Genomic DNA, 11,074 nt, shown 5'->3' on the forward strand with positions numbered 1-11,074 from the left:
GAGAATCTTATATTCGGCTTGTTCGTTGGTTGATTTATGGGCTGGTTTAGGCTGGTTGGTGTTGGTGTATTGTGAGAGAAAAATACTGTTGGCTGGCTGGTTTGGGCTGGCTAAAACCAACAAGCGAACAGGCTCATTCTCATCTACTAAACATGATAGATTTTATAAGAATTTTATCCCATAGATTGTTAAATCACGAAATCTAATACAACTGTTAGGATTCATTTTATTTAGATTTTTAAAATCCCGTAGGATCCAAACGGCACGGTGGAGTACGCTCTTTCTTCCGAAAGCCTCGTTAGTTCATTCTTCCCGTATCTACTTGCCGTTGGATCTCGCCTTTCTCACGTCCCGCCGCTTGTTGGTGGAACCATGGTAGAAAATCTGTGGGGTGATGATGCGGCCTCCAGGGCTTGGGCTTCAGTCAAGTGCACAGGCACCATCCATGATCAGCCATCGATCGCACTCTTCTCTTCGGATCGGACAAGCTCATGACCGTGCACACATTTTCACACGTGTTCCATTCAAACAAGTAGGAGTTCATTTGTACCAAGAATGGCTTAAGCACGACATTATTTGCGTTGACCTACACCTACATAGTACTCTCTCTCTCTCTCTCCGTTCTTAAGTATCGTTTAGATTTTCGTGCTAGTCAAACGCTTCAATTTGTCTGGATTTATAGAAAATATTAATAAATATATTTGTATCCATATTTAATGATTAATCCAACAATACTTATTAAGCATCATAAATATAAATAATTTTATATAAATTTGGTTAAAATTCAGTACATTTGACTCTTCGATAAATGAGAACATCGCTTAAAGAGTGGAGTATATAATGGAAAATAAATGTATGGACAACAAGCACTATGGTACAGTAAAACATCGGCCATTTATTGGAACCCATGATTTTTAAAACTACAAATTGTGTCAGCTCCTCACATAGAAGCCATGTCCACGTCGCTCCAAAATCTACTGGCCATCCGATCTAGCATTCGACGGCCCAAATCGCTTGAAGCGGATTCTCGATTGCACCCGCTTCTCCTACTTCTGGTTAGCTTCTCTCGTTTCTCCTGTGCTTCTCCCACTTCTCGTCAGAATCCACGATCAAATATATGCGGCGGTTTTAGCTTCTCATCCTAGATTCTTTCACCCCTCCTCTCTGTCGGGTATCGATATTAGGGATACCCGGAAGAAGGAGGCTAATGGCCACGAACAATTAACTCGCCCGACCCGAGGGCGTGGGCTCCGTCTCATCCGACCCCGAGGGCGTGGACTCTGTCTCGCCCGACCCCGAGGGCGCGGGCTCTGTCTCGTCCGATCCCTCGAGGGGGGAGCCCGCCTTGCTCGACCCCACGAGGGGGGATTCTGCCTTGCCTGGCCCTAAGGGAACATATTCGATCTCAGGCGGGAGCATAGGCCCCACGGGGGCCCATACCATCTCCAACCACTACGGGTATAAGAGTACAGATCCGGGGTCAAACTTCCGACAACAGAAAGGGAGTAGACACGTCTTGACATGACCCGTGGCCACGACGGGCCATACTTGGGAGCTCACGTCGCCAACAGCGTTGAGTAGGTCAATACTGTGCTGCCTAGCCCCTCGGACGACTTCCGTCAGGGGTATCTGTTGACCATGCTGCCCGCCGGGATGGAATGTGGCGCCACAACCAGCTGACGATGCCCACGTGTAGCGCCAGTGGCGAACAGGGTCCTGACATGGAGCTGTCCCCGTCATCATCTATAGGACCAGCGGGACCCAAGTAAAAGCGGATGAAGGATGACGTGACCCCGGAGGCCCTCTTCCTCCTCGCTTTTCTCTCTCTTTCTTTCTCTCTCTCGTGTAACATGCGCCTTCCCCTTCACCTATAAAAGGGGAAGCAAGATGCCCCACGGGGGGGGGGGGGGGGGACGAAGTTCAACTAGACTCAACTCCATTCGATCATTCTATCAGAGACTTAGGACCTTCTCCTTCTCTTGCCCGTTTCTAACCCCTACTACAAACAAGAGCCGATAACATGAGCAGCCTCAAACTAGACGTAGGGACATTCCTCCCGAACCAATATAAACCCTTGTATCCTCCGAGCACACCATCCGGGCCAGACGCGTAAACACCAAATTTACTAGTTGACGGTCTGAAACACCAACACTCTCTCTCTTCGCTCTCTCTCCCTCGTTCTCTCGATGCTACGAGCGATGGCGCCAGGGGCGATCGGTGCGGCGGCAGCGGTAGGCGCCCTCCTCCTCCTTGTGGCAGAACCACCTGAATTAGCATATTTTCGGAGGTGCTCGTCTCCCACTAGACACTAAGCACTTTAAAAGTGAACTACATTGGACCGTTCTGTTGAGCCCACCAAAGGGAGAACTAGAAACAATCCATGTTTTACCGCCAGGATCCAATAATGAATACGAGTTTATATAACTTAGTCCATTTCATACAATAAAGAGTTCTCAGAAATTATTTATTACAATACCAGAGTGTAGAGTGCAGTCCATTTCATACAACAAAGAGTTTTTGGAAATTATTTATTACAATACCAGAGTTTAGAGTGCGATAATTAAACAACAGAATTTAAAATAACGTCTAGCGCAAACGATACAGGGATCTGTCTGTACCCACCAGAAGAATCCTCCACAAAAGAGTTACTCCTCAAGCTGTCCCTGCAATAGGGTAAAATAAACCCTGAGTACACAATATACTCGCAAGACTTACCCGACTAGTGGAAATAGTTTCCTAACTCCAACGGGTATGATAGGCAATATGGGTTTATTGTTTTCTTTTTGTTTGCGAAAAGCATTACTAGAAGTACGTCCTTAAGATCATGTTTAATTAGTAGTTATGATTACTTCATTAGCTAACCATTCTAGGTAAGCACCTGTACTACCTTCAAGCAAGGGTTGAGCAATCAGAACCAATTTATCATCTTTCATATTCTAGTTCTTACTACGGTGCTTGACCATAGCCAAGTCATACTGTCTCACGGAAACGGCGATTCATGAACCAATGTATCCCAGCTGGGTACCCCGAAACACATGCCCCATTTGTACCACAGACACAAACAAGACCAACCCATTCCACTTCTGTCATGGGGTCTAGGTCCCCGTCCAAACTTGGACTCCAAGCCCCCACTCTTGAGACCCGGTCTCAATATGGTGCTTATACCTCCACCTTTTCCTGCCTCCAATTAGTCGGTCTAGAAAGAGCCGGAACCCACGATAAGAGCATAACGAGCATTCCCACGCTCATAAGCAAGTATGTGTCAGGATAATAAGTTTGTAACCTGACTACCATCCACAGCAACGGACGGTCCTCAATTAACACGGACAGAAAAAACAGTGTAACCAAGCTAAGCCCCATGGCCGCGGGACACAACTCACCACACCCACCATAACCCATATCATATCCCTGTCCGGTCTCTATTTTCCTTTCATCATTTTTATCATGAGAGTAATTATAATAATCACCTATTATGAGTAACGGCAGGTTATTCACGCTACCAAAAACCTAAGCATAGCAGCTACTCGAACCTATACTAGTAGGACTCATAGGACAGTTATATCTATGCAGGTGGTTTTCATAAGATTTCTATAACATAAATGCACATAACATATATATACAATGATTATAAAAAATAAGGGTTATGCACCGGGGCTTGTCTTGAGCAGATGCAGTGTCAACTTAGTCAGTCGGTGGCGGCTCCGATACCTCCTCCTGCACGAGAATCTTCTCCTCATACTCCTCGATGATCTTCTCGAACTCGTGCTCACTAGTGGTCACGGTCCCCGTCGACTCATTCTCTATATGCATGCGATGATGATGAAGCTATTTAGTATTTAGGTAACAACAACTCTTAAAATAGGAATATGCATATAAAGCTACTAAGCTAACTTTAATGACTAAGATACTAAGCTAACTATCATCTTTACCAAGCAAAGTGTTGGGTTCAACTAGCAAACACCTAGTTTTGCAAATCAATGGTATGCCTTTATTCCTATTAAAGATTTAATGTTGATTTAAACAAGGAACATTTAACTACCCTAATGTTTAGTCTAGTCTAAGGCTACAAAAATTACAGTGAGTATATAATAATACAATGAAGCTACTATAAAAATTTTAGGATCAAAGCTACCACAAAAATTCCTACAATAATTAACCTAACAATATTAAACACTTTCAAATGATTTAATAGCTCTCCGCATCAACACAGATATGTATGAACCAACTACACTAACAAATAGACAATAATCTATGGAACCTAACAAAATTAGTTTCACGATTTTTGGACACCTATACGATTTTATATTAATTAAACAAAATTGGCTCACAATTAAAAATAAAAAGCTATTTCTAATTCTTTATGAAAAAGAGGAAGCGAACTAGCCCAGCGTAGCCCAACGCGGGCGTGGCCCACGCGTGGAAGCGGCCCACGGTGAGGGAGCCCGCGCGCATGCTAGCATTTTTACAAAAGAGACCTCATACTTGCTCCAAACTACGTCACTGTCTTTTTACTATTTCTTTCCCTCTCTGACCTTTGCACTTAACCCCCTAGGTTTTTCTTAATTCTTCCATGCACGCCCTTGAGGCAGGGCAAGTGGTGGTGTGGCGAGCACTAGCACTGGCCGGCCACACCGGCCATCTAGGGTTCACGCGGACCTACCTAAAGGGTCGACCACCATATATGACCTAAGCGCCTACACTAAGTGGTGGTGAGGGGTAGCGGGATGCACTAGAGCGGGTGGCAGCAGTGCGCGACCATCCGCGGTGGGGGTGCAGTCGTTCTGATGCACTAGGGCAGCTATAAGCCTAACCAACTAGTGAGTGAGCATCAAGAGCTTACCGTGGACCTAGTCGAGGTGATGGTTTGGTCGGAGACTACCTGAGCCAGGCTAGCCACGTGCAAGTGGCGAGCTCGACTACGAGCTGCGGTGACACGACCATCTCAGCGGTGCTGGTACAGCGGTATAGGTATAGCTAACGAGCGTAGGATGAAGAGGGAGTCAAGGTGAAGCTAGTGGTGTAGCTGGTTGAGCTCGAATGGCTACTAGGAAGGGTTGCCACCATGCTGGCCGACTGTGGCCTTAACGGCTCGGCATCAGGGAAACTCCAAAATTGGAGCTCGGTCGGGCATGATTTAAGGCTGGGTGGGGTCGATTAGCAAGACGACTTAATGGTAGAGCTAGGGACGTGATGAATCGGGCAATGGTGACTCAACCATGCCAAATTTGATGGCCCAGCTCGGTGGCCATGGAAGCAGAGAAGAGAGGGGGGCAGGTCTGGCTCGGCTTGTCCTCGCCTTGGCGGAACATAGCTGGCTACTAACGAAATGGCACACATGCATGTGCTATAGGCTAATGTGGTCAGAGGGAACTTGCGCGTGTGTCCCCAATCGATACCAAGCCAAGTGTGGCACAACACCATAATGGTGAGAAGACAGCGTGGGGCAGCAAGGGCTAGCCCACGTGTGCGGTAGCGAGATGTAGTGGTAGCAACTGATGAGGACATCAACACCAACGATACATCTACGTCGACAGAAGTACCAGTTTCTGGTCCTATTACTCGCGCCCGTGCTCGTCAACTTAATCATCAAGTAAGTTCACTCTTGAGTTCCTATCCATCATATTTAGACCATGGTGACGTGTGCACTCTTGTTTTGGTTAGGAACTAGAGAGAGGACCAAAAGGGAAAAGGATTCGCGCAGGCTGGATTCGGACTCCAGGACAACTCTAACTAGTGATGGTCACCACGGTCGCATACGGACTCGGATTGGGGTGTTCAAGTACTTCATGGAATCCTTATGAAGTCTATTTTGACATGGATCTAGAATCAAGTTCATATCTATTCTGAGGCAGCTGCAATGACAGAATTACTACTGAGAGGTTTTCTGTCCAACGGTGCTGCGTCGCCTTAGTTTGGCCCAATGGGCCGTGTATCAAGTCAGGTCAATTAGGGATGCGTCCTAGGGTTGGAGCACGACCAGCACCCTATTGGTCATCCCTATACCTTCATATACCCCTTAGACACCACCAAAAATAGGGGGGTTTTGTTTAGATCAAGTTTAGCTCTCGCTACTTGCTTGTAAGCACGCGTGCTGGATCAGCCGTCCGTCTTCTTGTCTCTAGAACCCCACCTTATTTGAGATTGAGTTTGAAATCCTTCATCTTCATCTAGTAAATTCAATACTTGTTATACTTGTTCTTACTAGTTCTTCGATTGCTTGTAGGACGAGTACCCTAGTGGCCGGGTGACGAGCTCCACAAGATCACGATAGCCATTGGAGGTGGTGTATCGGTTGCTAAGGTGTAGCTTGGAAGGCTACAGTCGGGCCATGAATGTTGTCTCGATGCACCAATCAAGTTATCCCATGCCCTCTCATCGAAAGTTCAGGATTCAACCCTAGCGGGTTCATACCAGTTGGTAATCAGAGCCAGATTTATCGGTGAGAGACTTCGAATCCTTCATTGTTTTTAATTTTTCCTATAGTCTAGAAAAGCCAAAAAAAATAGTAGGTTAGTTTACCCGCAATCCTATAAACCCTTTGAGCCTTTGCTTGCACTGCTTAGTTAGGGCTTGTTGAGTTTTTGGTTTGCATCGATTGTGTTGAGTTGCTGGTCTTAGTTTTAGTCCTTTAGAGTTTTGAGTTCTTGTCACGTTCTAGTCACAGCCGTGTGCTACCATATAAACCTTCTGTTGGCTGAATCCGAATACATCCTTGTGTTCAAGTCTGAGTAGGAATCTGAGTTTGTTTTGAGACCGAATCCCACGCGGTGTTGAAGTTCGAGTTGGAATCGGTTTTGAGTCCGAATTGATAGCTGCCTTGTTATTGTTTTGAGTACGAATTGAGTACATCTTTGTGCAGTAGTAGTTCATATCTATACTCAACTTCTCCACGTCTAGCATATCCATATTAGCTCAGCTTACTTTAGAGTCCTAATCTTGTTAAAGACCGAATTGGAATCGGTGTGGAGTCCGAATTGGTTGCTGCGCCGTGTTACCAAATCTTGTTGCTGTTTGCACTTGTGGTACATATATTGAAGTGTTCCAGAAAGGCAGTAGAAGTCCATACCTTTACTCGACTCCTCCACATTGTGCATACATATTGGCTCGGTTTTACTCCAGAGAGAGAGAGAGAGAGAGAGAGAGAGAGAGAGAGAGTATTTTTTTATCGGAATACCCCTGTCCTTTTAGAAAAAGTTTGTGTGGTGTGTGACTCTTGTGAAAAAAACAAAGAAAAGAAAGAAAAAACAGGAAGAAAAGGGGCTGTTCGTTGCGCTTCTCCATTGTTTCCGGTGGTGTGTTGTGACTTCCTTTGTGTCCAGGCTCGCGCCTCTAGCACGGTCTAGGCTAGGACCAGCACAGTACCACCGTTGAACGATTATTTAGCTTGCTTTTGTGACTAATGTGGTGCTAGTACTTCCTTGCTTTAGCCCACCTATAGCTCCACATATTACGACTACAGCTTGACAGGTGTTGTTGTTGCGGCACTGATACACTTCATTCCACGATTGTAGACTTGTTGGTTGTCATCCCCTCCTGTTGAGCAAGGTAAGAACTGGTAAGAGCTTTTGTAACAGGTTGAGAGTGAGCGTCTTGCTATAGCTACATCCTAATAGCTATAGGGCTTTTATTTCTTCACCTGTTTTCTTGTTGTCCTTGTCTTTTAAACCATGTCAGGATCAGAGGATGTTAACAGGATGCCACAATCTCCTCGCACCAAGGGCATCATTCAACATTTTACAAGGCAAGTGTAGCTGTATATAGAAGGACTTGATCAAGATTTATAGGTGACCAATGACAAGATTAGGCAATTGGAGGCCATCCAACTTGCCACCACCACCAACCTTACAGGATTGGAGGCATCTGTTGCCCGTATGGACAGAAGTCTTGCTGCTCTTCTAAAGCGTTTTGATGACTTCCACATGAAAGACAAAGAGCAACATAATGAAGACAACAAGGATGAAGAGCGACTCGAAGAAAATTATGATGATGATTATACTACTGATACTGAACATGATGCTCATGACACTCATGACCGGCGTCGCCTACGCCATAATTGTAGAGGTATGGGTGGTCACCGCCGATGCGAGGTACCCAATAATAATGATGCTTTTAGTAAAATTAAATTTAAAATACCTCCTTTTGATGGTAAGTATGATCCTGATGCATACATTTCTTAGGAAATTGCTATTGACCAAAAGTTTGCATGCCATGAATTTCCTGAGAATACACGTGTTAGAATTGCTACTAGTGAGTTTACTGACTTTGCTACTGTTTGGCGGATAGAACATGGCAAGAAAAATCCTAATAACATACCATGAACATGGAATGCTTTGAAACAAATCATGAGGGCCAAATTTGTTCCTTCTTACTATGCACGTGATTTGTTAAATAAATTGCAACAACTGAGACAGGGTGCTAAAAGTGTAGAAGAATATTATCAAGAATTGCAAATGGGTATGTTGCGTTGTAATTTAGATGAGGATGAGGAACCTGCTATGGCAAGATTTTTGGGTGGGTTAAATCATGAAATTCATGACATCCTTGCATATAAAGAATAGACTAACATAACCCGTTTGTTTTGTCTTGCTTGTAAAGCTAAAAGGGAAGTGCAGGGGCGACGTGCTAGTGCCAAGAATAATATTTCTGTAGGGAAGACTAATTCATGGCAGCCTCGCATGACTACTACTCTGACTACACGTACTCCTATGCCATCATCTAGCGACAAGCCTCGTGCTACTCCCGCAAATTCAGTGGCAAAGACGATCTAGAAGCCTGCTGCGAGTGCTTCATCCATGGCATCTATAGGTAGAATAAGAGATGTTTAGTGTCACCGGTATAAGGGATATGGACATGTGATGTGTGACTATCCAAGCAAGCATGTTATGGTCATCAAAGATGATGGTGAGTATTCCTCTACTAGTGATTTTGATGAAGATACACTTGCTTTGCTTGCTGCTGACCATGCAGGTAGTGTGGAACAACCAGAAGAGCAGATTGGTGAAGATGATGCAGATCATTATGAGAGCCTCATTGTGCAATGTGTGCATAGCGTACAAATGGCAAAGGCAGAGCAAAATCAGCGGCATACACTGTTCCAAACAAAGTGTGTCATTAAAGAGCGTTCGTGTCGTTTGATAATTGATGGAGGTACCTGCAATAACTTGGCTAGCAGCGATATGGTAGAGAAGCTTGCACTTACAACCAAACCACATCAACATCCATATCACATTCAATGGCTCAACAATAGTGGTAAGGTTAAGGTTACGAGACTAGTATGAATTAATTTTGCTATTGGATCATATCATGATGTTGTTGAGTGTGATGTTGTGCCTATGGAAGCTTGTCATATTCTACTAGGTAGACCATGGCAATTTGATACGGATTGTATGCATCATGGTAGATCAAATATGTATTCTCTCATACATCATGATAAGAAAATTGTTTTGCTTCCTATGTCTCCTGAAGCTATTGTGCGTGATGATGTTGCTAAAGCTAAGAAAACTAAAACTGAGATCGATAAAAATGTCAAATATGTTAGTAGTAAGAAAGATGAGATAAGATTGAAAGGACATTGCTTGCTTGCTACTAAATTTGATATTAATGAATTGGTTGCTTCCACTTCTGTTGCCTATGCTTTGGTATGCAAGGATGCTTTGATTTCAGTTCATGATATGCAACATTCTTTGCCCCCTACTGTTGCTAACATTTTGTAGGACTATTTGGATGTTTTTCCAAGTGAGATACTAGCAGGACTATCACCAATACGAGGGATTGAGCACCAAATTGATCTTATTCCTGGTGCATCTTTGCCAAACCGTACGCCGTATAGGACAAATCTGGAAGAAACAAATGAAATTTAGTGACAAGTGCAAGAACCACTTGACAAAGGTTATGTGCATGAGTCCCTTAGTCCTAGTGCTGTTCCTGTTATTTTAGTGCCTAAGAAAGATGGAACATGGTGTATGTGTGTTGATTGTAGAGCTATTAATAATATCACCATTCGATATCGACGCCCTATTCCACGTTTGGATGATATGCTTGATGAACTAAGTGGTGCTGTTGTGTTTTCCAAAGTTGATTTGTATAGTGGGTACCACCAGATTCGTATGAAATTGGGAGATGAATGGAAAACTGCTTTCAAAACTAAATTTGGTTTATATGATTGGTTAGTCATGTCTTTTGGGTTAACTAATGCACCTAGTACTTTCATGAGATTAATGAACAAGGTTCTACGTGTGTTCATTGGAAAATTTGTTGTAGTCTACTTTGATGATATATTGATTTACATCAAATCTATGGATGAACATCTTTATCACTTACGTGCTATTTTTAATGCTTTACAAGATGCACATTTATTTGGTAACCTTGAGAAGTGCACCTTTTGCACAGATCGAATGTCTTTTCTTAGCTATGTTGTGACTTCATAGGGAATTGAGGTTGATCAAGCCAAGGTAGAAGCTATACAGGATGGCTTGTACCAAAGACTATCACACAAGTGTGGAGTCTCCTAGGACTTGCTGGTTTCTATCACCATTTTGTGAAGGAGTCCAGCACCATTGCTGCACCTTTGAATGAGCTTACAAAGAAGGAAGTGCCTTTTAGTTGGGGCAAAGTATAAGAGAACTCCTTCAACATGCTAAAAGATAAGTTGACACGTGCATCTCTCCTCCAACTTCCTGATTTTAATAAGACTTTTGAGCTTGAATGTGATGCTAGTGGAGTCCGGGTCCCCACAAGGCTAAAGGTCATCATGGACCAAGTCATATAGGCCCACTGATAGAAGTAGCATCAGGGGAGAGAAAAGGCCACCTGCTAAAAAGATGCCCATATATCCAACCGATTTCTCGGCATGAGCACTTGATAGAGTGAACAAGGGGAAGGTGTCCACACATTTGAACCCTTGCAAACACTAGAACAACTTTGCGCTGATGGTGAGAAAACTTAGGTGACATCACAAGAATTCTTCTGACTACAACAGTTGATCCTCTCGCTCGACAAGGCGCTGAAATCAGTGACACAATCGCCCTATGCACAAGAATTCTTCTAACCACTCAAGACCCTCATAGTAAGGAAT

This window comes from Miscanthus floridulus, chromosome 4, assembly GCF_019320115.1.
Source record: "Miscanthus floridulus cultivar M001 chromosome 4, ASM1932011v1, whole genome shotgun sequence".
NCBI classification, from domain to species: domain Eukaryota; kingdom Viridiplantae; phylum Streptophyta; class Magnoliopsida; order Poales; family Poaceae; genus Miscanthus; species Miscanthus floridulus.